The sequence below is a fragment of the Rattus norvegicus genome, chromosome 3 (assembly GCF_036323735.1).
Source record: "Rattus norvegicus strain BN/NHsdMcwi chromosome 3, GRCr8, whole genome shotgun sequence".
Taxonomy (NCBI): Eukaryota; Metazoa; Chordata; class Mammalia; order Rodentia; family Muridae; genus Rattus; species Rattus norvegicus.
This window is the reverse complement of record NC_086021.1, coordinates 158,959,707-158,987,228: the sequence shown is the minus strand read 5'-3', so window position 1 is coordinate 158,987,228 and position 27,522 is coordinate 158,959,707. Positions and strand designations below refer to the sequence as shown.

Sequence of the window (27,522 nt, the reverse complement as noted above, 5' to 3'; positions counted from 1 at the left end):
GAACTGGGTATAAAATTCAGACTGACCCAAGTTTATTAAATGGCTTGTTCTGTCCCTCAGTGAGACAGATACAGGCCAGATTAGGGCAGATTAGTAGTAGATAAAAACATATAAAAACACCGGCTGTCCGAGATCTCACAGGGGAAAAAGAGGGAACTCATGCTTCTAGGCTAAAGCAAGACAAGGGAGGGCTCTTATGGGTCTTGGGGTGGTGGTGACTTGGAAGGTAAGAGCTGGGATTATGTCCAAATGTGGTAAAAAACTGAACCCCTGTGTACACACTCCTGGGTGGTTTGCTGGAAACTAAAGAGATTAGGCTTGATGATATGTTGGTCCAGAGTTTGCTGCAACTGGCAGGGAGTTTTCTCTGTGGAATCAGGTTTGGGGAAGAAGTGCAAATGTGGTTTTCCAGCTTGTGCAGGAAATGGGCAGGTGTTCTAGCCTAACATGTATGATCCTCCTCCTTCCTCTTACTACATACTGGCATTAAAGATGCAATACACCTGACTAAGTCCTTTAAAATGTGCCATATTTTGTGCTGTGCCTTACCATACATATAGTGGAACTGAAATGGAGTTAGAGTGAGGCATATCTTTTGAGACACAACTCAAATGACTATTTATCCCAGATATGGAGCACAGGACAGAACAAAGAATAGATAGGAACAAATGCCATCTTGGTGAACAATGAGTTTTATTGGGGTTACTTACAGAATTCTAGGGGAAAAATTACTTACAGAAGTAGAAATTATTCAAATACAGAGTCATCATCAAGCAGGACAAAGCATAGGTGAGATCTCACAAAAGCTGGGAAGTGGCAGTACACTGCACAGCCTACAGATATCACAACTGGGAGAGTGTTCTGTGAGGAAGTTCAGCATATACTATAAAGTGACTCAGTTCATCTGTACCTCTTGTAGCTAGTTCAGCTACTTTGTTTCTGCAAGGCACCTGATCTGATCTGAGAGTCTTTAGAGCTTGCTTTGACTGCAAGTCTTCTTAGAAGCCTTGCATCATTGAAGAAACTCCCAGTAACCAATAGTGTTTACTCTGGAGAGGGGTGTCCTAGTGAGTCTGTTCATTTCAGGGACTTTCTGAAGCTAATTTGTTGATTACCTTCTGGATAAGGAGCATCCCTGTAGGGTGTAATTGTTCAAACACCCAGGAAGCAGCAATATAGCACTCTATCCCCATCCTACAGCTCTCACATTCTTTCTGCCACCTCTTCTGCAATGGTCCCTGAGCCTTGGAAGGAAGGTCACAGTTATCTACTTATGGCTAAGAATTAGGCCACTGTATCACAGAAACAGTCCCTTGATCTCAAGAGCTTCACTGATGGTTGAGTTGATGCTGACAATTTGACAATGTATGGCATTAAAAGCCCTCTTGTTTAGAAGGCAATATGGCAGCAACATCTAATCCATCTAATAAAAGAACAGAAACTGTTCCCCATTTTGACCTGTGACCAGCACATCTAAAGGTTTATGTCCAGACTTACAGTATCAGATAAACCCCCTCTTATTGAGTGGGCCTTTATTCCAATCAGAAGACATTTGGACTTCTTCATGTTAACCCAGCCACTACAGAATGAGAGGAACATCCTGTTTGGCTTGTCACTAATTTAACAGCACGGTACATAGGGAAACAGGAATGCTGGTGACAGATCTCTACCAACAACCTGCATGGCACCCTCTTTCACTATGATTACCTACCAGATCAGTCCCAGCTTCATTCCTATGTCGTATAGTCAACAAATTGTCTTCAGCAAACTGTCTTTCTATTTACTTCTGGCATATAACCTGCATTAGTAGCAATAGAATGTATGCTTTGTGGGCCCTCAAGGGTTTCCATGGCCATCAACTCTCAGGTGTGTTGCTGATCCGTTGCACTGGGTTTACATTTAGTTACCACATGCCTTCTGGGAGTATCATTTTTTATACAGGTAAGATACCATTTGTACTTTTAACTTTCAATTAACCGAGCCCCACTAGGACTGTGAGGTAGACAGAATTACCCATGTACTTGGGTGGCTCTCCAATAGCTTGCAAAACACTCAAAGATTACCCTTGTGTCATTCATGTAAGAGAATGTTTTCCAGAGGATGGGCAGGAGAAGGCCATGAACCAGCATCCCCTACCAAACCGAGGGATTAAAAAATGACCTTATTGAAGCACTCAAACTGTCTCTTTCATCTATTCTAAGCACGGGACCATGAATCTCAGAAGTTCACAACCTAGAAGATACTAAAGTTGAACATAAGCAAAGTCTAACTCACTATGGAAACGTTTTATCCAGTTGTATCAGTATCACTTCCTCCACAGATTAAAGTAGGTATAAAACAATGACATTAGCCGCTAACTGACTTAGCTCCCTGTAATGCTCAGTCATTTCTCTGAGCTGTTAGATTACTAGATCCTGGAGCTCTTTCATAGAGCCATCTACATATCTCCATCCATCGTTAGCTCAGTAGGTCTGACTTAATGGGATCGACCTACTCAGGAACAAAGGGACAGCTGACTGTGCTCTTGCCTGCTGTACCCGCTAGGTTCATATGTGTGTGGAGTGCTTGGTTAGCACTGTAGCTGTCTCATATAGCTTTAGCTTCCCCCATTCCACAAATGTCACTCTTTCAGAGTTTATACCTGAGCAAATCATCCCCACGCCTATCCTGAACCTTTCCAAGAAGGAAATACACACTGCTTATTCGTTGGGAATGTTTGCCTCTGACCTGATAATCTTCACCTAAATATTCTCTCACAGATGCCATCAGCCTACTGTTCCTTGGAATTTTAAGCAATCCAGAAGCCCTTTAGCACAAAATTTGCCATTCCAGGAGTGAGTATTTTTGTTGTTGCTGTTGAGGGATAGAATGCCTACTTCATACAAATCATTCTACTTTTTCTTTAAGGAGCCCAGACAGACCTCTTCCTCTACTTTTCCATAGTCTTAGCTCATCAAGGGCGCCCTCTCATTTTCCAGACAGTTTCCTTCTTCCTCTAACACATTCAGATCAGCAAAACCTTTGACTATTTTTAAAGGGGCAGCAAGGTTGTTAACATTTTATAATACACTGGATCAGTCCACTGGATAAACCTTTTCTTTTAGGAGTCAAATGAATACAATTTCATTGTCCTAGTAAAAGAGCCAAACACAGTCTCTTCTGATTTTTCACAGAAGATTTTGTCCCTCTCTTTCGGTCTTCCATTCCCTGATATTTAGGGCATGCCATGGAGTTAACCATATGATTCTAATGGATTTGACTTGTCAAACCAGTAATGAGTTGTTTCCCTCACACAGTCTCGGGTTACTTTTTTTTTTGCCTTAAGGAATGGTGGAAAGTTACATTACTCAGCTTTCCCAGCACTCACACTGATTATATTTAATTCCTATCTTTTCCTGTAGCACCATGAGTTAGGTGGCACCAAGCTCTTTTGTTCCTTGTTTAAAAGCCTCTTTTATTCCAGCAGTTCAAAAGCTGAGAACTTTCTGATGACCATAAGTTCTTGTAAGAGACCAATGTTAGGGACCTTACTGCATGTTGGATTATAGATTTTTCTCTCTTTTCCTACTATAGCTTGGACTTGAAGTGCACCTTTCATTGCTCTTCCTACCACTCTCCCATCTGCTCTTTGACCCACTTTCCTGGCCAAACCAGAAGTTCAGATGGAGGACACTAGTCACGTCTCCCTTTTCATGTTTCATTAGTTTCTTTATAAGATTATCTCTCCTTTGCTGCCGTCTCAACAAATCCAAGTTGTGAGCCTTAGGAACTCTCAGAACCTAGGCACAAGCTTATCCTCCTAGGGAGGCTCAATTGTATTTTGCAGCAAGAAACTTCAGGATGAGAGACCAGTTATAGAAGCCTTAGAAAATGTCAGCCCATGCTCATGGAAACACACACTCATGATGACATCTGATGACTGTGCCAGGGTGTTTGTTATACTGAATAATATTCAATAGAGGTGTCCAGAGGCACACAGTATAAAGTTCTTTCCACTGATATTGCAAAGCTCACTGTCATCCTGTATTTTTTTTTACTGTATGACTTCTGCTTAAAATCACAAGGAACCCAAAAATTGAATGGCAATTTTTGTTCAAAGTTTCAATTCTCCCTATCTTGTCTACAAGTTGGAGGACATTTTAACTAATCAGCTATGAATATTTGAATCCACAAAATGTCCCATAGTCATATAAGCCATAAGAAATGTGAATGTGCTAGGAAAAAACAAAAACAGAAGCAATAAAAACACAACAAAAATCCATCATCCTCAAAAGCAATTCTGAGAGAGGACTTTCAGAATCACACTAGAATATTTTTAATTGAATACTAAATCCAGGATATAAAAGGTGCTCCATACATATACAGCCACCCAATTAGACAAGATGGATGAAGCAAAGAAGTGCAGACCGACAGGAGCCGGATGTAGATCGCTCCTGAGAGACACAGCCAGAATACAGCAAATATAGAGGCGAATGCCAGCAGCAAACCACTGAACTGAGAATAGGTCCCCTATTGAAGGAATCAGAGAAAGAACTGGAAGAGCTTGAAGGGGCTCGAGACCCCAAAAGTACAACAATGCCAAGCAACCAGAGCTTCCAGGGACTAAGCCACTACCTAAAGACTATACATGGACTGACCCTGGACTCTGACCCCATAGGTAGCAATGAATATCCTAGTAAGAGCACCAGTGGAAGGGGAAGCCCTGGGTCCTGCTAAGACTGAACCCCCAGTGAACTAGTCTATGGGGGGAGGGCGGTAATGGGGGGAGGGTTGGGAGGGGAACACCCATAAGGAAGGGGAGGGGGGAGGGGGATGTTTGCCCGGAAACCGGGAAAGGGAATAACACTCGAAATGTATATAAGAAATACTCAAGTTAATAAAAAAAAAAAAAGGTGCTTCAAAGCACTTTGAATATGAGCATGTAAAGGGAATATATTTAATCACGAATATGAAGTCAGTCTGGCAGATCAAATCTGAGTACTGTATAGGATAGGACTCTACATATGTTGTACAATAAAACAGACACAATTTCTCAACTCGCCTCTGCCTCTAAGGGACTGAACCATTACCCCTACCTTTCTCATTTTGTCCTCTTGAAGAGGAGCTTCCCTTACATAACCTATCCCACCATGTACATGAGCCTCCTTTCAGGAACACAACTTGAGGAAAGACTTAGAGCATCATGAATTCTGAGGATTTATTGTCAACAAGAAAATCTCCACAGACATAAAACAGGAAAAATCCCAGATGTCATCACTGATAGCACTGAGAACCTAGACATAAGCACATCCTCCTAGCAAGTATCAAGTGTCTCTGGGTGAGCGCGCAAGCTGAGAAGCCTCAGCATCTTCTCATACAGGGAAACAGACGCTCAGGAGCACCTGTGCTAGGAGTACCAGAGCGAGCCCTGGAGTGCGTATTGTGCGCTGGGGATTTAGTAGCACAAAGCATGAAACGATTCCTATTGCAATGTCCATCCCTGGGGTGATCGGTGCTGAGCCATGTCCCATTCAGGATGTCGAAGAATTCCAAGAACAATTGGCAGAATTTATCCTGAATCTTGCATTCTGAATCACCTCTTATAAAAATCTATTAAATCTATTACTGACTTCGAATGACACAAAGAGGGTCCACTGTTATTAAGGTCATAGCATACCCATGGCTAAGCCATGAAGAAGACACATCACCAATGTCTTCACAATGAGTAACAAAGGAAAAAATTCCCAACCACTCAGTAGGATGCTTTTTGATGAGATAATAAAACAGGAAATAAGGCATGCCTTAAGAAACAAATTTAAGAGCATGTAATGGCAACATGTTTGATCAGAAAACATTCACTCTGTGCCTGTCAATTGACCTATGTGGTTGCCAGTTAACAGAAACTTAGTACTCAATAGCAGAGCACAAAAACAGGAGTCTATCAGGAAACACCCTTTATTGAGGTAAACTCAGGAAAAATCAGATGCAAGTATTTCTGGTGCATATAGATAACTTTTCAGGATGGACTGAGATTTTCCCCCACCAAATACTAGAATGTGCAGATGCTTATATAAAATACTAAAATAAATTCTTGCAATATATGGTTTTTCTAAGCTTGTAGGGTCAAATAATCGACCTATATTTTTGTCGCAGTTAAATTAGAGATTAGCTAATATTCTGGTGATTAAATGGAAACTTCATTGTGCTTACAGACCCCAGAGTTCAGGAGAGGTAGAGAAGATAAAATAAACACTGTTGGAGACCTTAGCTAAATTAATCTTAAAGACTAACAGTAACTGGGTGACTCTTCTTCTCTTAATTATCTATAGAGTACAGAACTCCCCATACTAGATGGGGCTCACACATTTTAAAGTTATGTTCAGTTCACCTACTTACAGAAGTTGTAACAGAAGCAGATGAGTACTAATTATTATATGGTTTCGAGGGTATCCAGTGGGTACACAAATATGTTTGGCTTAAACTTTGTGCTTTCCATAAAATACGCCAACTGTCTAGTTGGAGCTCCACCACCTATAACCTGGAGATTGGGCCATAGTCAACACACACTGCCAGGAGTCACTAGAGTCACTGAAAGGGTTCATGTGCTACAGAGTTACAGTGTGGATGCACTGCACATCCATTTGCAGTTGGAAATAGCCTGGCTAGCAGGAGGAGAATTGAACCTCAGAACTCCCTGCTGTCTCCCACTGATGAGCTCCTGCCCATGCTCCAGTGACAGCACAAAACGTAGCCCTGTAACTGTTCTCATAAAAGCCCATGGTTGGGCCTTCTAGTCATAAGGGAAATGGGGGGCAGGAGAGGCCAAATCTTTTAAATTCAGATGTCCTTTTGGAGGATCTGACTTAAGTTTGAACTCAGGTAAACTAAAAGGATGATACCTGGCATTAGTTTCCAAGTTACCATCCCTGAAGAAAACCTGAGCCTAGCTTCAGACTGTAGGCTAACTAGCCACAAGACCTGTGGCTCCAGGTTTAAACCCCAACAAGCCCAGTGTCTCCAGATTATTCTCCCAAGAAATACACACCCCCAGATTACAAGCACAGCCCCTGTCTAAGGAACAACAATGCAGGGAAAGCAGGAATTAAGTTTAAGATATGATCCCGAGCACCAGCCAATTATGTTAAAGGCCAGGGTAGCTGTCCAATTCAATGCTTGCACACTCACAACCCACCCCGCTTGCAGTTTATTATAAAGCCTTGACCAGTAGACATTCAGGGCTCCTTTCTACATGCAAAACCTCCCTGTCAGTTAGTAGTAAGCTGAGGGGCCCGAGCTAGCTCATATAAAATAAAGGCCCTGCTGTGAGAACTGCACCAGAACAGCTCCTGTCTTTTATTTGGTGGATATGGGGGTATCACTAGCAGTTCCCTAGCACTACAGTTCATTTAGGTATCTCTGATGTGTAGTGTTAGGATTTGTAAATAAAATCATTCCTAGAACAGATTTATTCCAGGAAGACATCATTTATCTATATATTTATTCACTTGTATACCTTATCACTTCTACCAAGAGAAGGAAATAGTGAAAATATGAAATGAGTTTAAGGCCAGTTCCTTTGAAGAAAACATCTCCCAAAAATTATGTCATGGGCACTGTTTCAGGGACCTTTGGCTTTCTATCTTAGGACTAAGACCTTGTGTTCATCCAAATTCTTAGAGAAGGCAAATATAGACTCCCTGATCATGTCCGATACTGAGGTCCTGAAATCACTACATCATTCTCATATCAAACAACTGATGCAGGTCATCGAGACAAGGATGAAAATCCTACCTGGATGTGGAAGAGGAAGCAAAGTTAACCTTCTGATATGTGGCACTAAATATGGGTGTCTGGAGGAAGAGGAGGAGGCTGCAATATGCTACGTAGGGGACACTTGTGGATATGTCTATCCTTCACATATCCACCATATATTTAAGTGAGTTATTAAGCAAGAAAACATCTCAGTAGCTTATAAAGAGCCCCTTAAATTTAGTGACTTAGGTGTGAGGAGAAAACTCAGCTCTCCAGTGGAACCTCTGCATTTTGATCTCCTGCGGTGTTCAAAATACAGTGGGTTATCTATGAAAATACAGGACTTGTTTTGATCCTCTACGTTTTAGAGACTGGATACCTCTCAACCGTAGATGCAGAAAATTCAAAGGTCCTTAGAAGAATTCTAAAAGTAACCCTGATCCCATTAGAATCTTTTAAAAGGGTTACTGAACCCAGGAAGTCCAAAATTCTTTAAAGCAACAACAATATGTCCCTGTAATGGCAAACAATGAATTAAAAGTTAGGAGGTCACTGAGCAGTGCAAATTGAAGTGGGCAGAGTTGTAGACAATCACACATACAACCTCCCAACTTCCCATTGACTCTGAGGGGGAAGTGTCCTTTCCTTCAAACCTTCTTTTCACCTGGTCTACCAGAGCTGCCTGGAGATGGGAGGAAATGGCATGAGGAAACACTGTGATGTCTACACCTTCTTTCTTTAACAGAATGTATAAGGCAAAAGCTTCCCACAGCATGGATATTGTCCTTTTCTGAGGAACAGGAGAACCCAAGAGACAGAGAACAGCAGCAGCAACAGCTCTAAGGATTCACTGATACTGAGAAGGTTACAGAGTATTCATCTTCACAAACATCAAATATGAAAAATCCCAAGATGTGACTACTCATAGCTCAGAACCTAGACACAAGCATGTCCCCCTTTAGAGGAGGATCGCTTCATTTTCTAGGGAAATAGACTAGAGTAAGAGCACAAGCATAAAAGCCTCCAATGTTAGCAGCCCATCCTCCAAGTAACACACCCTCTGGATCACATACAGGATTAGAACCAGGGTTTGTATTAGACTGAATATTGTATTCCAGAAAGGCTGTGTTGCACATATTTGGATGTAATTACCACTGACATCTGGAGTTTAGGTGTATAGTACTGGGAACTAATTGGGTATCTCCCATTCACATTGACAGAAAATTCAAATAATAAATGGTAGATTTCATGCTGAAATCTTGTACCCCCACTTCAACTATTATCACATCACCAAATAGAGTTTCACGATGAATTTCATCAGTTCAAGACAGAAGATGTCAAAAAGAGAATTGTAATAATGGAAGGCCTGGCACACCTGTAGATACACCAAGCTGAAGACAATTAGAAAGGATTCTAGAAGAAATCCAGAGGGAGCCAGAATCCAAGTCTGAATTATAAATAATTAATATGGAGTGAGTGTGAAATACAGGATATAAAATATGGTTTAAAACAATAAAATTATGATCCTAGGATCATTATTTACTCCTGTTTGGCCTTGATTTGCTCTTATATTCCCAAGCCCTTCAGTTGTATTTTCACTACTTCTTTAGGTATGTCTAACTTTTAATTTTATACACATGACAATATCTCAGTAGATTAGAAAGGGCTCTCCTCTACAAATCGAAAGGTCCCAAGCTTCATGCCATCACTAGATATGGTTTTCCCAAGGTGTTCTGGCACACAGAGTATGAAGGGCTTCCCTTGACAGGCTGTGGCCTGTATTGATACTATACTACTTAGTTATATGATATCTCCCATGTCAGAGAAAGAATTCAAAACTCAAAAAGCCAGGTTTACCAAATGCAAACTTCTCTGCCTGATCACCTCTCCCAAGAGTTTAAAAATCTACTACATCAACAATTAAAGAGAAAATCACATACTGTCCTGTGATTCTGAACATTATGGCACACCCATGGCTGATCCATAATGAACACAACAAAGATTTCCTCAGAAGAAATCCAAAGGGATACCAGACACCTACCTGGCATTAGAAAAACTTAATGGGTTGCTAAATAAAGTAAGTCAGAGGTACTTTAAAGCAACCAAAGTCCAACCGTGTTTCAGAAAATATTTCATTATGAAGAATTTCACCAGGCAGTGTCAATGTGACCACAGTAGACAGTAGAGTTGTACAATGACCCCATGCACAATTTCCAATTCCCCACTGCATTTCAGGAGAGTACAAGTGACCCTCCACTCACACTTTTATGCCAACCACTCTAGTTAAACTGCCCGGAGCTGAAAAGTAAAAACATGAGGGCACCTCTTGGTCTCTTGCTCTTTTTCTCCTCTCTTGCTCTCTTTCTCTTATCCTCTTGCCCCTTTGTCCCTTCTCTCTCCACCTTCCATCTCTCCATGTGCTCATCGCCGGCCTCTACTCTTCTCTTTCTCTACTTCTCTACATTTCTCTTCTCTCTTTCTCTGTCTCTTTGTTTTTCTCTCTGTCTCTGTCTCTGTCTCTCCCTCCAGCTCTCTCTGCCTTTCTCTGCCCTACCCTCTTAACTCCCTCCCTATGCCCTGAATAAACTCTATTCTATGCTTTAAAAAAAGACATGAAGGCAGAGTGTGCCTTCTACTGTATCTTCCCTGAAGACCTTCACAATTAAAGCTTCCCAACAACATGGACACTATCCTCACCTCAGAGATAGTATTCGTGAAATATTGAGAGCAGCATCCCCTTTAATCTTTCTCTGCGATTAAGAATGCTTTCAGAGGCAAAATTCCTCTAGGACCAGACACTTCCGGATTTTAGCGGGATTCCCAAACCCACGGATCCCTGCCCACAGCAGATCACTGCTCCCAAACCCCTTGGGAGAGAGAGCTCACAGTCCGGACAGGTGGGCATTCCTGAGACTGCAGAGCGGAAGAGACCACCATCACTGCCCACCCCTGCCCACATCCCTGGCCCAAGAGGAAACTGGATATGGCCTCTGGGTTCCTGGAGATAAGGGCACAGGAGCAGTAGGTCCCCTGCGTCTGAGACACTGCCTGAACCTGAAGGGACCGACCAGATAAACAGTTCTCTGCACAAAATCCTGTGGGAGGGAGAGCTAAACCTTCAGAGAGGCAGACACGCCTGGGAAACCAGAAGAGACTACACTATGCCCACATTACTGATTCCAGAGGAAAACACCAAACGCCATCTGGAACCCTGGTGCACGAAAGCTCCTGGAAAGGGCGGCGCAGATGTTCCTGGTTGCTGCGGCCACGGAGAGCTCATAAGCAACACCCCACGAGCAAACTTGAGCCTCAGGACCACAGGTAAGACAAACCTTCCTGGTCCAAGCAACCGGCCTGGTAAACACAAGACACAGGCCCACAGGAACAGCTGAAGACCTATAGATAGGAAAAACTACACGCCCGAAAGCAGAACTCTCTTTTCCCATAACTGGCTGAAAGAAAAGAGTAAAACAGGTCTACAACAATCCTGTCACACAGACTTATAGGACAGTCTAGCCACTATCAGAAATAGCAGAACAAAGTAACACCAGAGATAATTGATGGCGAGGGGCAAGCGCAGGAACCCAAGCAACAGAAACCAAGACTACATGTCATCATCAGAGCCCAATTCTCCCACCAAAGCAAACACGGAATATCCAAACACACCAGAAAAGCAAGATCTAGTTTCAAAATCATATTTGATCATGATGCTGGAGGACTTCAAGAAAGACATGAAGAACTCCCTTAGAGAAACACAGGAAAACATAAGTAAACAAGTAGAAGCCTCAGAGAGGAATCACAGAAATCCCTGAAAGAATTCCAGGAAAACACAATCAAATAGTTGAAGGAATTAAAAATGGAAATAGAAGCTATCAAGAAAGAACACATGGAAACAACCCCGTATATAGAAAACCAAAAGAAGAGACAAGGAGCCATAGATACAAGCTTCACCAACAGAATACAAGAGATAGAAGAGAGAATCTCAGGAGCAGAAGATTTCATAGAAATCATCGACTCAACTGTCAAAGATAATGTAAAGCAGAAAAAGCTACTGGTCCAAAACATACAGGAAATCCAGGACTCAATGAGAAGATCAAACTTAAGGATAATAGGTATAGAAGAGAGTGAAGACTCCCAGCTCAAAGGACCAGTAAATATCTTCAACAAAATCATAGAAGAAAACTTCCCTAACCTAAAAAAAGAGATACCCATAGGCATACAAGAAGCCTACAGAACTCCAAATAGATTGGACCAGAAAAGAAACACCTCCCGTCACATAATAGTCAAAACACCAAACGCACAAAATAAAGAAAGAATATTAAAAGCAGTAAGGGAAAAAGGTCAAGTAACATATAAAGGCAGACCTATCAGAATCACACCAGACTTTTCGCCAGAAACTATGAAAGCCAGAAGATCCTGGAAAGATGTCATACAGACCCTAAGAGAACAAAAATGCCAGCCCAGGTTACTGTATCCTGCAAAACTCTCAATTAACATAGATGGAGAAACCAAGATATTCCATGACAAAACCAAATTTACACAATATCTTTCTACAAATCCAGCACTCCAAAGGATAATAAAGGGTAAAGCCCAACATAAGGAGGCAAGCTACACCCTAGAAAAAGCAAGAGACTAATCATCTTGGCAACAAAACAAAGAGAAGAAAAGCACACAAAGATAACCTCACATCCAAATATGAATATAACAGGAAGCAATAATCACTATTCCTTAATATCTCTCAACATCAATGGCCTCAACTTCCCAATAAAAAGACATAGATTAACAAACTGGATACGCAACGAGGAACCTGCATTCTGCTGCCTACAGGAAACATACCTCAGAGACAAAGAAAGACAATACCTCAGAGTGAAAGGCTGGAAAACAACTTTCGAAGCAAATGGTCGGAAGAAGCAAGCTGGAGTAACCATTCTAATATCAAATAAAATCAATTTTAAACTAAAAGTCATCAAAAAAGATAAGGAAGGACACTTCATATTCATCAAAGGAAAGATCCACCAAGAAGAATTCTCAATCCTAGATATCTATGCCCCAAATACAAGGGCACCTACATACGTAAAAGAAATCTTGCTAAAGCTCAAAACACACATTGCACCTCATACAATAATAGTAGGAGATTCAACACCCCATTCTCAACAATGGACAGATCATGGAAACAGAAATTAAACAGAGACGTAGACAGACTAAGAGAAGTCACGAACCAAATGGACTTAACAGATATTTATAGAACATTCTATCCTAAAGCAAAAGGAGATACATTCTTCTCAGCTCCTCATGGTACTTTCTCCAAAATTGACCATATAATTGGTCAAAAAACGGGCCTCAACGGGTACAGAAAGATAGAAATAATCCCATGCGTGCTATTAGACCACCACGGCCTAAAGCTGGTACTCAATAACAATAAGGGAAGAACGCCCACATATATGTGGAAGTTGAACAATGCTCTACTCAACGCCAACCTGGTCAAGGAAGAAATAAAAAAGGAAATTAAAGACTTTGTAGAATTTAATGAAAATGAAGGTACAACATACCCAAACTTATGGGACACAATGAAAGCTTGCTAAGAGGAAAACTCATAGCGCTGAGTGCCTGCAGAAAGAAACAGGAGAGAGCATATGTCAGCAGCTTGACAGCACACCTAAAAGCTCTAGAACAAAAAGAAGCAAATACACCCAGGAGGAGTAGAAGGCAGGAAATAATCAAACTCAGAGCCTAAATGAACCAAGTAGAAACAAAAAGGACCATAGAAAGAATCAACAGAACCAAAAGTTGGTTCTTTGAGAAAATCAACAAGATAGATAAACACTTAGCCAGACTAACGAGAGGACACAGAGAGTGTGTCCAAATTAACAAAATCAGAAATGAAAAGGGAGACATAACTACAGAATCAGAGGAAATTCAAAAAATCATCAGATCTTACTATAAAAGCCTATATTCAACAAAACTTGAAAATCTGCAGGAAATGGACAATTTCCTAGACAGATACCAGGTACCGAAGTTAAATCAGGAACAGATAAACCAGTTCAACAACCCCATAACTCCTAAGGAAATAGAAGCAGTCATTAAAGGTCTCCCAACCAAAAAGATCCCAGGTCCAGATGGGTTTAGTGCAGAATTCTATCAGACCTTCATAGAAGACCTCATACCAATACTATCCAAACTATTCCACAATATTGAAACAGAAGGAGCACTACCGAATTACTTCTATGAAGCCACAATTATACTTATACCTAAACCACACAAAGACCCAACAAAGAAAGACAACTTCAGACCAATTTCCCTTATGAATATCGACGCAAAAATACTCAATAAAATTCTGGCAAACCGAATCCGAGAGCACATCAAAACAATCATCCACCATGATCAAGTAGGCTTCATCCCAGGCATGCAGGGATGGTTTAATATACGGAAAACCATCAACGTGATCCATTATATAAACAAACTGAAAGAACAAAACCACATGATCATTTCATTAGGTGCTGAGAAAGCATTTGACAAAATTCAACACCCCTTCATGATAAAAGTCCTGGAAAGAATAGGAATTCAAGGCCCATACCTGAACATAGTAAAAGCCATATACAGCAAACCAGTTGCTAACATTAAACTAAATGGAGAGTCTCAAGATTACGTTCTTGTTTTCTCACCATCCCACTTGAGATGCTTGTTAGTAACTGTTACAGGTCTTCTTTACCACTGAGGAAAGACAGAATCCTACTAGAGGCCAGAAAGAATGTTCCAGACATGGATGGAAGGCCCTCACTTCTGCCTGTTGACTTCAATACCCCTAAAGGTAGGGAGTGCTCCGGGTCTGCCCCCAGGCTCCAAGGGTGGGTCTCCGGGGGGCTGGAAAATGCCCCACCAATCTGGCTAAGATAAGGAAAAGATATGAAGAGAAAGTTACAGAAACTTGAAGGGTTAAGCTAAGTTGCTGAGAGTTAGTATAAGTTAGAAAGAGAAAAGAAGGTAAAAAGAGCAGGAAGCTAGGGAAGAAAAGAGACAAAAAGAAGAGGAAGCTAGAGAGCTAAAGAGAGATAAAAGACAGGAGAGGAACATATACTGGCCACAGTAGTTAGGGAGCCTAGGAAGATAGTACCTGGCAACAGAAGAGAATTCCTGGCTAAAGATCAGTGTGCCTAATGCAAAGAAAAAGGACACTGGATCAGGGACTGCCCAAGAGAGAACAAGAGGGGCCACTGGAGAGCTTCTTGGTCCTAGAGTGCTGGCTATGCACAGAGATAGAAGAGAAGTGTGGATACAGGGACCCAGTGCTCTGTATTCCTATGCCCCCCCCCCCAGTGGCCCAGTATCCAAAGACCTTGAGTACAGGGGGCTACTGGTAACGAACAATACTTATGGACTGCCCGAAGAACAGTGGACCTTGGCATGGGCTGGGTAACCCACTAATTCATGGTCATCCCTGACTGCCCCCATCCCTTGCTCATGAGAAATTTGCTTTCCAAAATGACTTGCGTGGGCTGAAGGGTGAGGCCATGTGTATGCATATCTGCAGACTGTGTACGTGGGGCTTAAGACCTGTCTCAGTGCACCAGTACCTGATGCTGGGAGATGTATGGCTTAGTGCCGGTCTGCCTGGAACACACCGTTCCTGCCAGCCAGGCACTGACAATTATCACCCAATCCAGGACTTAAACTGTGATAGAGTGGCTGATATTTTGCCTTTGAATAGAATGTCCCAAAAGATGGGACCACTGGTCAGCTGCGATGGACTAGATTCTCCACTGGTTGGGGACAATCTGGTCACCTTGCTGCCCAATCCTGACCTGGAGCCTCTGCAACATGAGTGTCAAGCACTGGCAGAAGCCCATGGGTGGAGGAAAGACCTCTGTGACTGGTTGATTGACCCCTGCTGAAAGCCGAGGACCTTGTCCACAGACGGGAACAGTTCTCTTCATGAAGGTCAGAGATAAGTGGGTGCTGCCATGGTGGGCAACACAATGTCATCTGGGATGGCTGAACCTCAACCCCCCAGCACATCAGTGCTGCAGATGTCTTTGCCATCTCTTGGATGCCCTGGTGAAGCCAACAACTGTGAGTACTATTCATTGCTCAGGATATCAGGAGGGAAGAGATTCAGTGGCATGGGGCAGTAACAAAGCAGATAAAGTGGCTCGGGAAATGGCTATGCAGGAGCCTATCCTGGTTACAGGCCTGCAAGAGACAGCCACTGGGAACTGGGATTGGACTAAGGGATTGCCTCACTTAGAATGTACAACAGAAGAAAAGGCCCAAATTGCTTAAATGAAAAAAAGACAATGGCACTCTTGAGGGAAAACGATATTCCTCAGAGAACAAACAAAAGACTCACTTTGCCAAATACAGAAATGGACTCATTTAGGAGATAAAAAGTTTGTCCAAATAGTTAAGTGTATGTAATAGATTTTAAGATTTTAGCCAGAGAGGCAGTAAAAAGTATAAGGTATGTCAAAGCAGTAAAAAGTATAAGGTATGTCAATAAGTGAATGCTTAGCAAGCAAACAGGGCAAAGAGACCTAGAGAGTTTAGTGAAAAGTCGAAGTGAACTTCACTGAGATAAAACCAGGAAAATATGATCACAAGTATCTCCTAGTGCTTGTAGATACTTTTTCAGGAATAGATAGAAGCTTTCCTCACCAAACGAGAGATGGCCTCTGCAATCATCAAGAAGATACTGGAAGAAATCTTCCCCAGGTCTGGAATGCCCAAGGTAATCTGGTCAGACAATGGCCCTACTTTCGTTGCCAAGGTAAGCCAGGGTATGGCCAAGTATTTAGAGGTCGATTGGAAATTACATTGTATTTACAGACCTCAAAGTTCAGGACAGGTAAATAAATAAAACTCTAAGAGAGACCCTGACCAAATTAAATTGACCATGGAGACTGGCACAGACTGGGTGGCACTCCTTCCCTCTTGCTCTCTTCAGAGCAAGAAATACCCCTTCCAGATTCAGCCTTACCCCCTTTGAGATCTTATATGGGGCCTCAGCTCCTCTGACTGTATTAGATGATGTTGCTGAACCAACATGTCATAGTAATAATGATTTGTATGCCAGGCTAAAAGACCTACAGGTGATATAGAAAGAAGTCTGCTCAGAGCTGGCAGCAGCCTATGCCCTGGGGACCCCCGAGACATCTCATCAGTTCCAGGTCGGAGACTCGGCTACATACGATGGCACCAAACCCAGATACTCGAGCCTCACTGGAAAGGACAGTACCTGGTGCTGCTGACCACCCTGACAGCCATCAATTCTCAGCCCTCACCAGCCGAGTACTAGCTGTTGGGGCTGAGAGCTGGGACCTAGAGGGACACTCAGATCTTCAAAAAGCTCCCTAGACTTAATTTCATGTTTGCCCTGGGTTCTATCGAGATAGCTGTGGGGATAGGCTTGATTTCTATTACAAATGATGTAACATTGCATATGTTAGTACTCCTAACACTTCTTGGGACTGTGCCTCAGGGATCACAATCTGTATAAGTTTAGAAGTTCTAAAAGCTAGTCATGACCTTGGTGTGTAGGTTTAGATAGTGTCCAGATTGGAATCCTGATGCTAAAGACTTAGAAAAAAAAAGAGTTGAGAATTACTTAAGGCTATCTGGGTGCTGCAAGGGCAGCACAAGGACATCTGCCATTGCCCTGCAATGCAAGGCTTATAGAGAATTCAGAACTGCCATTGACTCAGATATAAAAAGAGTGAAAGACTTTTTAGCTGACCTCCAAGAATACCTAACCTCCCTCTCAGAGGTACTCCTTCAGAATAGGAGAAGATTAGACCTGATATTCCTTAAAGGAGTCTGTGTGCTATACTGAAAGAAGAATGTTGCTTCTATGCAGACCATTCAGGAGTAATTAAAGACTCCATGAATAAACTTAGAGAAAGGTTAGACAAAAGTCAGAGCGCATCAGGGATGGTTCAAGATCTGGTTTAGTAGATCTCCTTGGATGACTACTCTGATATCTTCCCTTATGGGACCCTTCTTAGTTTTGCTTCTGCTTCTGATTATAGGTCCATGTGTGTTAAAGAAACTAGTTAATAGGTTTGACTCCTACAAAAAGATAGAGATGCTCAACAAGGTTGGTTTGAGTCTTGGTTCACTCGGTCTTCCTGGATGACTACCCTACTTTCTGCTATATAGCTGGGCCATTACTAGTAATTTTCTTGGTTTTAGTTTTTGGACCCTGCGTGACATACAGGTTAATTGCTTTTGTTAAAAATCGAGTGGGTGCTGTGCGGTTGATGGTTCTGAGACAACAGTACCAGTCAGTTAGGACAACTGGTGAGACCAAATACGAGACTTGATATCAAAATTCTAAGATTAGAATTACTTAGTAGAAGAAGAGGGGAATGAAAGGAAAATTATACAGATTTAAGGTTTAAAAATACGAAGTTAAAAGAATAAGTTTCAAAATTCAGACTCAGAACTAAACACTGTGAAAAGCAAGTCCAGGCAGCCCCGCCCTGCCGCTAGGACTAACAGACCATGAAGATAAAGAAAAGGAATGCAGGAACCAGCCCGAGTTATCAGGACTGACCCAAACCATCTGGCAGAAGGGCACCTCCCCCAGCTTACTCAGAGTCACACCTTAACCAGATGTCCTTCAAACCCTGATACGCCCCTAGCTCCTAAAATCCTGTATGCTCCAGTCAATACGTACTCTCCTGCTGTGTTGTAATCTCACTGCCATGTTTAAATGAGCCAATCACTTGTAGCCACGCCAGAAATTAGCCAATTGTGTGTAACCGCGCCAAACCCCCTAGCCTTCCCTATATAAACCCCTGACTTTTGAGCTTCGGGGTCGACACCTCTGTCTCCTGCGCAGGATACGTGTCGACCCGGAGATCCCTGTAATAGATCTCCATAATAAACCTCGCCTTTGCTTATTAAAAAAAAAAAAAACTAAATGGAGAGAAACTTGAAGCAATCCCAGTAAAATCAGGAACTAGACAAGGATGCCCACTCTCTCCCTACTTATTCAATATAGTTCTTGAAGTTCTAGCCAGAGCAATCAGACAACAAAAGGATCTCAAGGGGATACAGATCGGAAAAGAAGAGGTCAAAACATCACTATTTGCAGATGATATGGTAGTATGTTTAAGTGATCCCAAAAGTTCCACCAGAGAATTACTAAAGCTGATAAACAACTTCAGCAAAGTGGCTGGGTATAAAATTAACTCAAATAAATCAGTAGCCTTCCTCTACACAAAAGAGAAACAAGCCGAGAAAGAAGTTAGGGAAACGACACCCTTCATAATAGACCCAAATAATATAAAGTACCTCGGTGTGACTTTAATCAAGCAAGTAAAATATCTGTACAATAAGAACTTCAAGACTCTAAAGAAAGAAATTGAAGAAGACCTCAGAAGACGGGAAGATCTCCCATGCTCATAGATTGGCAGGATTAATATAGTAAAAATGGCCATTATACCAAAAGCGATCTACAAGATTCAGTGCAATCCCCATCAAAATACCAATCCATTTCTTCAAAGAGTTAGACAGAACAATTTGCAAATTCATCTGGAATAACAAAAAACCCAGGATAGCTAAAACTATCCTCAACAATAAAAGGATTTCCGGGGGAATCACTATCCCTGAACTCAAGCAGTATTACAGAGCAATAGTGATAAAAACTGCATGGTATTGGTACAGAGACAGACAGATAGACCAATGGAACAGAATTGAAGACCCAGAAATGAACCCACACACCTATGGGCACTTGATTTTTGACAAAGGAGCCAAAACCATCCAATGGAAAAAGATAGCATTTTCAGCAAATGGTGCTGGTTCAACTGGAGGGCAACATGTAGAAGAATGCAGATCGATCCATGCTTATCACCTTGTACAAAGCTTAAGTCCAAGTGGATCAAGGACCTCCACATCAAACCAGACACACTCAAACTAATAGAAGAAAAACTAGGGCAGCATCTCGAACCCATGGTCACTGGAGAAAATTTTGTGAACAAAACACCAATGGCTTATGCTCTAAGATCAAGAATCGACAAATGGGATCTCATAAAACTGCAAAGCTTCTGTAAGGCAAAGGACACTGTGGTTAGGACAAAATGGCACCCAACAGATTGGGAAAAGATCTTTACCAATCCTACAACAGATATAGGCCTTATATCCAAAATATACAAAGAACTCAAGAAGTTAGACCGTAGGGAGACAAATAACCCTATTAAAAATGGGGTTCAGAGCTAAACAAAGAATTCACAGCTGAGGAATGCCGAATGGCTGAGAAACACCTAAAGAAATGTTCAACATCTTTAGTCATAAGGGAAATGCAAACCAAAACAATCCTGAGATTTTACCTCTCACCAGTGAGAATGGCTAAGGTCAAAAACTCAGGTGACAGCAAACGCTGGCGAGGATGTGGAGAAAAAGGAACACTCCTCCATTGTTGGTGGGATTGCAGACTGGTACAACCATTCTGGAAATCAGTCTGGAGATTCCTCAGAAAATTGGACTTTGAACTCCCTGAGGATCCAGCTATACCTCTCTTGGGCATATACCCAAAAGATGCCCCAATATATAAAAAAGACACGTGCTCCACTATGTTCATAGCAGCCTTATTTATAATAGCCAGAAGCTGGAAAGAACCCAGATGCCCTTCAACAAAGGAATGGATACAGAAAATGTGGTACATCTACACAATGGAATATTACTCAGCTACCACAAACAATGACTTTATGAAATTCATAGGCAAATGGATGGAACTGGAAAATATCATCCTGAGTGAGGTAACCCAATCACAGAAAAACACGCATGGTATGCACTCATTGGTAAGTGGCTATTAGCCCAAATGCTTGAATTATCCTAGATGCCTAGAACACATGAAACTCAAGACGGATGATCAAAATGTGAATGCTTCACTCCCTCTTTAAAAGGGGAACAAGAATACCCTTGGCAGGGAATAGAGAGGCAAAGATTAAAACAGAGACAGAAGGAACACCCATTCAGAGCCTGCCCCACATCTGGCCCATACATATACAGCCACCCAATTAGACAAGATGGATGAAGCAAAGAAGTGCAGGCAGACAGTAGCTGGATGTAGATCTCTCCTGAGAGACACAGCCAGAATACAGCAAATACATAGGCGAATGCCAGCAGCAAACCACTGAACTGAGAATAGGACCCCTGTTGAAGGAATCAGAGAAAGAACTGAAAGAGCTTGAAGGGGCTCAAGACCCCATATGAACAACAATGCCAAGCAACCAGAGCTTCCAGAGACTAAGCCAGTACCTAAAGTCTATACATGGACTGACCCTGGACTCTGACCTCATAGGTAGCATTGAATATCGTAGTAAGATCACCAGTGTAAGGGGAAGCCCTGGGTCCTGCTAAGACTGAACCCCCAGTGAACGTGATTGTTGGGGGGAGGGCGGCAATGGGGGGAGGGTGGGGAGGGGAACACCCATAAAGTAGGGGAGGAGGTGGGGTTGGGGGATGTTGGTCCGGAAACCGGGAAAGGGAATAACACTCGAAATGTAAATAAGAAATACTCAAGTTAATAAAGAAAAAAAAAGAATGCTTTCAGAGTTTTCTTTCCACTACAAAAAACCCCAATATGTGACCACTCTCCACTCAAAACCTAGAGAAAATCACATCCTCCTTCACAGGGGCATTGGGTCCTTATCCAGGGAAGATTCCCATAGGAAGAAAACAAGCATAAATCCTTCAAATGTTAGAAGCCTGTCCTCCAGTGAAACATGCCCTCTCTAGCACTTCCATGGTTAAATCATGGTTTGTATTAAACTGAATATTGTGTCCCTCAGGTGCTCAGAAGCACAAATGCTGGAACTCTATACATGTCCCATACATAGAGACAGAATTCAATGGCTGAAGGGTAGATATGTTCATGAAACTTCTACCCCACATCATCTATCCCCAGAGCTTGAAGACCTACACAATCAGTAAATTGCAGAGGATGCCAGAACAGGTTCATAATACTGGAAGTCCTGGCATGCCTGTAGCTACACCAGGCTGAAGACATATGAAGAAGGGCCACAGAAAAAAACCTGAAAGGAAACCTGCAATAATAATTATATTAAATGCGGTGCGAAATACAGGGTATCAAGTAGACCCTCAAGCAACAAAATACATTGAACCACATTTAATCCTACATAATTATTTGATTTGCCAATGAATATTTGAACACAATAGACAGAGGGAACAAAGTCCCAGGTAAAACCTCCTGAGCTCCCTCTGCTTCTCAAGAGGGGAGCCAGTGTGTCTACACTTGCCACTGCTACTACCCTAAACATGGTAAAGAGGACACTACCAGAAAAAGACTGACCTTATCACTTAAGACTTGTCACAAAACAGGACTCGCAGAGAGACTGGGTGGATCCTGAGATCTAAGGGATTATTATCAACAAGCACACATTTACCGACTTCAAACTATGATCACTGATAGCACAAAGAACCTAGGCCAACCACAGGCTCCTCTGTGCATTGAGGCCCTTTCTAGTGAAGACGTCCAGAGTAAGAACACAAGCGTAGAATGCTTACAGACAGCACCCATCCTCCAGTGAAACAGATCATGAGTAGCAACTTTGATGGCTGTGCAATGGTGTGAATAAGGCAAATACTGTGCTGCATGGGTGGTCAGGAGCATTATCTGAAGGGCTTCCCACTGATACCTTGGGCCTTTCGGTCGTCCTCTGCTTTTTAGTGACAATGCATTTACATTCACAGTGACAGGAAATTCAAATAACAGGTATTGTTCATGAACAATATATATTGTTTTTTTTAAATATACTCACACAGTAAACTCTCTTAAGAGCTGGAAGATCCACTTAATGAAATACCAACAATGAGGCTACAAGGAGAGCAACAATCATCATATCACGACACACCTGTGCATGCCCAGTCATGTAAAATCATCAATGATTCTTTTAAGAGAAAATCCATAGGGACATTGCTCAAAGGCAGCATTAGAAATGTTCTTAATGTGATAGGGAATACAAAAGATCAAGGCCTTTTTGAGCAACAAAACCACGAAAAGAAAACCTGCTTAATCCTGGAAAAGATGACCTTATTGGCAGCACAAATTTGAACACCATAAAAGTCAGGGATGAACCCTGACGGATTCATGACCTCTCCAACCTTCTCTGCTTCTAAGGAGCAGAATTAGATCACATTTACAAGTTGAGCCTTGGAGTGGTCCTCTAAGAATTAGTAAGCATTCACACCCCTATCAGAAAGACAGAATTTGGGGTTCCCAATCTCAGACTTCTTCCTGAAATATGAGTCCTGGATTGTTTTGCATAACACATACATTTATACTACATCAAATACTAATAGCAGTGAGTGTCATGAAGTGCCTACATTCATATGTGTATTGGACACCCTTGCTTGTTCTTTGATGGACACACGTCAAAGATTTTGTCAGTCAAAATCCTAAGGGAACCAGATCTCAATGTTGCCTTCAAAATGTTTTTCATGGGGTACAAAAAGTATCCCATCATTATACAAAAGAAGTCCACCTGTCAGTGAAAAGGTAATTACAATAGAGGCTAGGGTTGTCTAATATCCCCTGAATAAGCTCCGAACCTTCCTCTGCATTAAAAGAAGGATGAGGGACCCTCCCTTCACACCTTCTCTTGGACCAGCTACCTGATCTGTCTGGAGAGAAAAGACTGAAGAAAACGTAATGTACTCCCCCCACTTTCTTTACTGAAGAGGACCTTTCCCGAAGAGGAAATTTACCAGGCAAATTGCACACTAGAATGTCCATATGCTTCACTTCAGGAAGAGAACTTGGAGAGGGACTGAGATTAGTGTCTGCTCTGGTGTATAATCATTAAGTATGTCTTCACAAATCATGATTATTACCAGACTGCATGGATAACACTCAGAATCTAGACCCAAGCCCATGTTCCTTGTGTTTCTTTTCCAGCAAGAAAGCCCATGGTGGGAACCCAGCTTAAATTGCTCAGAGGACAGCCGCCCATCCTCCTGGGAAACAGACCCTCAGGAGCATATCAAATATCAGTGTGTCATGTTCAACTTTGGTCTTGCCCTGAGAAAGCAGGAAAAAGGGTACCATCAATAGTAATTTAAAATGCCTCCACGCATAAAACAAAATAAAACAAAACAATCAAAATCCTAACAACTATTGAGCGAATTAAAATCATGGCAGCAAATGAGGGAGGTCACAGAGAAACCAGCTAACACATGTAGGTAATATGGTAATGAAACCCTTTTCTACTTAGTCATGTATGCTTTGAATACTGGATTCTTTTTTGAATCCTATATTCGTGACATAAATATAGGTGTTGATAATGTATCAGCAAGATTCATTCATTGATATAGCCCAGATAGAAAACCCATCCTGTCCTTACTCCTAACAGGAGTCCTAAAATATTTGAACGAGATGTAGAAAGCAGAGGATGGTAGCCCTAGAGTTGTGGAGGATGGAGGTAAATATAGTGAAGGAAAGAGTGGAACACTCAGGAGGAATTAGAGACTCAAACCCAGCTCAGAGCCAGCACAGCCAGAGCTTAAGTCCTGCACATTTCTATTAAGAGACCCTTCCATGTGTCTGTGTCAAGTGTTGTAGGAGGTGCTGTGGTCCCTGGAGCTCATACCACAGAGTGGAGAGCAACTTGCTGAGGATGCAGACAGTCACAGGAGACAACAGAGGGGTGGGGAATTATAGGTGGGAAAACAGCAAGGTCCCCTCTTATGACTAGGTGGTTTACTGCTGGTAGGACATAGTGATTTGTCATACTTCCAGCAAATGAAAAGACACAGATACATTCAAGTATATCTAGCTGGAAATGGAGTTTTCTGCCTCCTGGGACATATGTGTAGAACAACTATTTTTTTTATATTTGCATAGGTACCACAAAGGATCTTGCAATTACAATGTCCTTGCTCCTGATGCTGCTCCTGGTGCTGTGACTGTTACTGCTATATTGTTCTTTTTATTGTACTATGAATAAACAGATACTTTTGTTACACAAATATGAACTTTCCAAAAGTCCATGCTAGAGATACTGAAAATCATCAACAACAACACACAGCATTGCCAAAGCCTGAGACCAGCCTCATAAACAAGGCCAGAGATACAGCTAACTCTTTGAATGATACACCCTGAGTGGAAGAGAGGCACTCAGGTGTTGCTCCCTGGCTCAGGCCAATAGAAATCGGTGGCCTACTACACAGAATGGACAACAGAACACTTTGTACTTTTTACTGTAAACCCATGTTTTCAGGTCTCTTTGAATGAAGAGGCTACTACATCCTCACCTAGAAGGAAGGCCAGATCCAGATGCTCACGAGTCCATGAACTAAGCAACACAAGAAAAATAAAAATGGCTGTTGGTTCCTGGAACATCCAGCCCTTGACTCTGCCCCCTTGTTGTAGAAGGACACTGTCTCTGGAAGTTTGCAGACCTTCCTCACTGAGGGCGATGCATCTCTGCCCTGGCAGGAGCCAAGTCCGTGTAGGGTGATGCTCAAGTCCCCTCTCTCTACCCCCTCACCTGCTGTGTACATGGGCACTGAGAATTTACGGGTTTTACTCTAACAGTAGACCTGGGAAGCGACGCCAAGTTCTCTATAAGATGATGCGAAAAAGTTATAAACTGACAGGGACAATCATACATGAAACTAACAGTGACCACAGTGCTATTTTATATGAGTGTGCTATGGAGCAGTGACTTTAATCAATAAATGAAGAACTGAACCATGATGCAGAGGAAGATGGAGCTCTGTGACTTGAGGGAATCCTGGTTTATAGAACAAACTCCAGTCTAAACAAAGATAAAGATGGCTACATGATGAAATACTGTAATTATAATTGCAAAACTATACTGTGATGGTTTCTATGTGCTTGGCCCTGGGACTGGCACTGTTGGGAGGCATGGCCTTGCTGACGTAGGTGTGTCACTCTGGGTTTGGGAATTAAGACCCTCATCCTGGCTGCCAGGAAGCTAGTATTCTGTTATCAGCCTTCAGATGAACATGGAGAACTCTCAGCTCAGCCTGTGCCATCCCTATCTGGATGCTGTCATGCTCCTGCCCTGATGACAATGGACTGAACCTCTGAACCTGTAAGACAACCCCAATTGAATATTGTCCTTATAGGAGTTACCATGGCCATGGTGTCTGTTCACAGAAGTCAAAGCCTAACTAAGACAATAATAGAACTAATTTTTGTTAAAATTAACGCCGAAAGTAAGCGTCCCATAACAAGTGCTGCAACTCCTCCAGAGTCACTGTCATCCCAACATGCAGATTAAGGGCAGGGACAAATACAGCATTGTGACCTAACAATAAAAATGTTTACATTTGCCGTCACCCAATGTAAAATTATGAATTGATAGTGCAGCCCTAGTACCATTAATATTGAAAATATAATACCTGTGTGTTTTCAAGGAGCTCAATACTAAAATACGATGTAACCTTAAGTTCCTCCTGCCTCTGGGCTTTGTTTCCCCAGTTTATTCACACCTGTCTGCCAGTGCTCTACAGGCAGTGGGACCTAGGAGAATGGACCCCAACATAACGTGTATTAAAGGCTTATACTAAAGCCATTTTCTTTCAAAGCCTCAGATATTGGAATCACTCTCAAGTTCAATATATAATTCTCCTGAGTTCAAGCTGTGTACAATCACAAGAACTAGCTACAAGTTGCCAAATTATGTTTTTCCATAAAGGCATATAAAGGGTAGTTTAAACACTTAGTTAAATTTCAACAGGAAGCAATAATGAGAAATGTGAAGTAAACTCATTCCAAAACACCAGGAAGGAGCATGAAAACATGGTCCATGGACAATTTGGGATCTTGAAGAAACTTTGGTCACAAGGCCATCGGACCCTTAGAAATATTCTCACAAGCACTCAGAAGTCTTCTCACAGGACTCCATTCCTGGACCATGTCTCATACCTGTCAAAATAATAGAGGCGTTACAGAGACAGAAAAAGAATTAATGGTCTCTTCATTGGTGCGGAGTACAAAATATTCAATCTAGCTCATATTTTGGTCCAAGACACTCAACTAACCTCAAACCTTGAGGGCTCCCAGAGATTGAACCATTAACCAAACAATATACATGGACTGGACGTAGCCCTTCCAAGTCATAAGTAACAGATTACACCTTGGTCTTCATGAAGGCGCTTCAAAAAATGGAGCAGGGAGTTGTCACTGACTTGTGAGATGAGATTGGGAAGAAAGGGGTGCTGTGGTACAAATGTAAAGGTGAAGATAGATAGATAGATAGATAGATGATAGATAGATAGATAGATAAATACACAAATAAATACATAAATGGAAAGTTTTTCTTCCTGTTTGCACCCTGGGGTGAGGTGTCCTGAAACCGCACACTTCCATCTAATGTCCAGGTACTGAATCTCTCACAATGGTAGCTATGACTACAAGTGAATCTATCAGTAATCATTAAATTAGATTGTAAATGTAGATGTCATCGGGTATCATAGTTTGGAGATACCATTTATCAGCTAATCCTCTGAGTAGACTTGAATACAGACAGTTTGGGAAACAGCCAGGTAATGGGATACCAGAGAAGACATGTCTAGGACATCAGACAAGAACATATTAGGAAGAGAGTAGGAAAACAGACACCTAGAGGGATAGATGGATGGAATGGGTTAAGAGTTTTGCTAGATAAAGAAGGCATAGACTAAATGAAAGTGTTGCGTTCCCCAATCCTTCATGTAGAGCACTGCATGTAGAGTGTCCTTGGTCTGCCAGTGCCTGTGCTTTTAGAACTACAGCCTGCAGACCACTATGACATGGGATCCTGAGTA

The 27,522-nt window shown here is 42.0% G+C and overlaps 1 long non-coding RNA gene across 16 annotated transcripts in view; it reads right to left on the bottom strand.

Moving 5' to 3' along the window:
• The window catches only part of LOC120101738 (uncharacterized), a 53,274-nt gene that overhangs the window by 17,989 nt on the left and 7,763 nt on the right, over positions 1-27,522 (bottom strand). For 6 of the 16 annotated variants that reach the window (XR_010064964.1, XR_010064976.1, XR_010064975.1 and 3 more), the window contains one exon: positions 26,590-26,641. The exons of 7 other annotated variants lie outside the window; for them this stretch is intronic. This is a non-coding gene — a long non-coding RNA (uncharacterized LOC120101738). Of the gene's footprint in view, positions 1-676; positions 26,642-27,522 lie in introns of those variants that run through there. 3 more of the 16 variants (XR_010064963.1, XR_010064970.1, XR_005502574.2) reach the window with 1 other exon arrangement.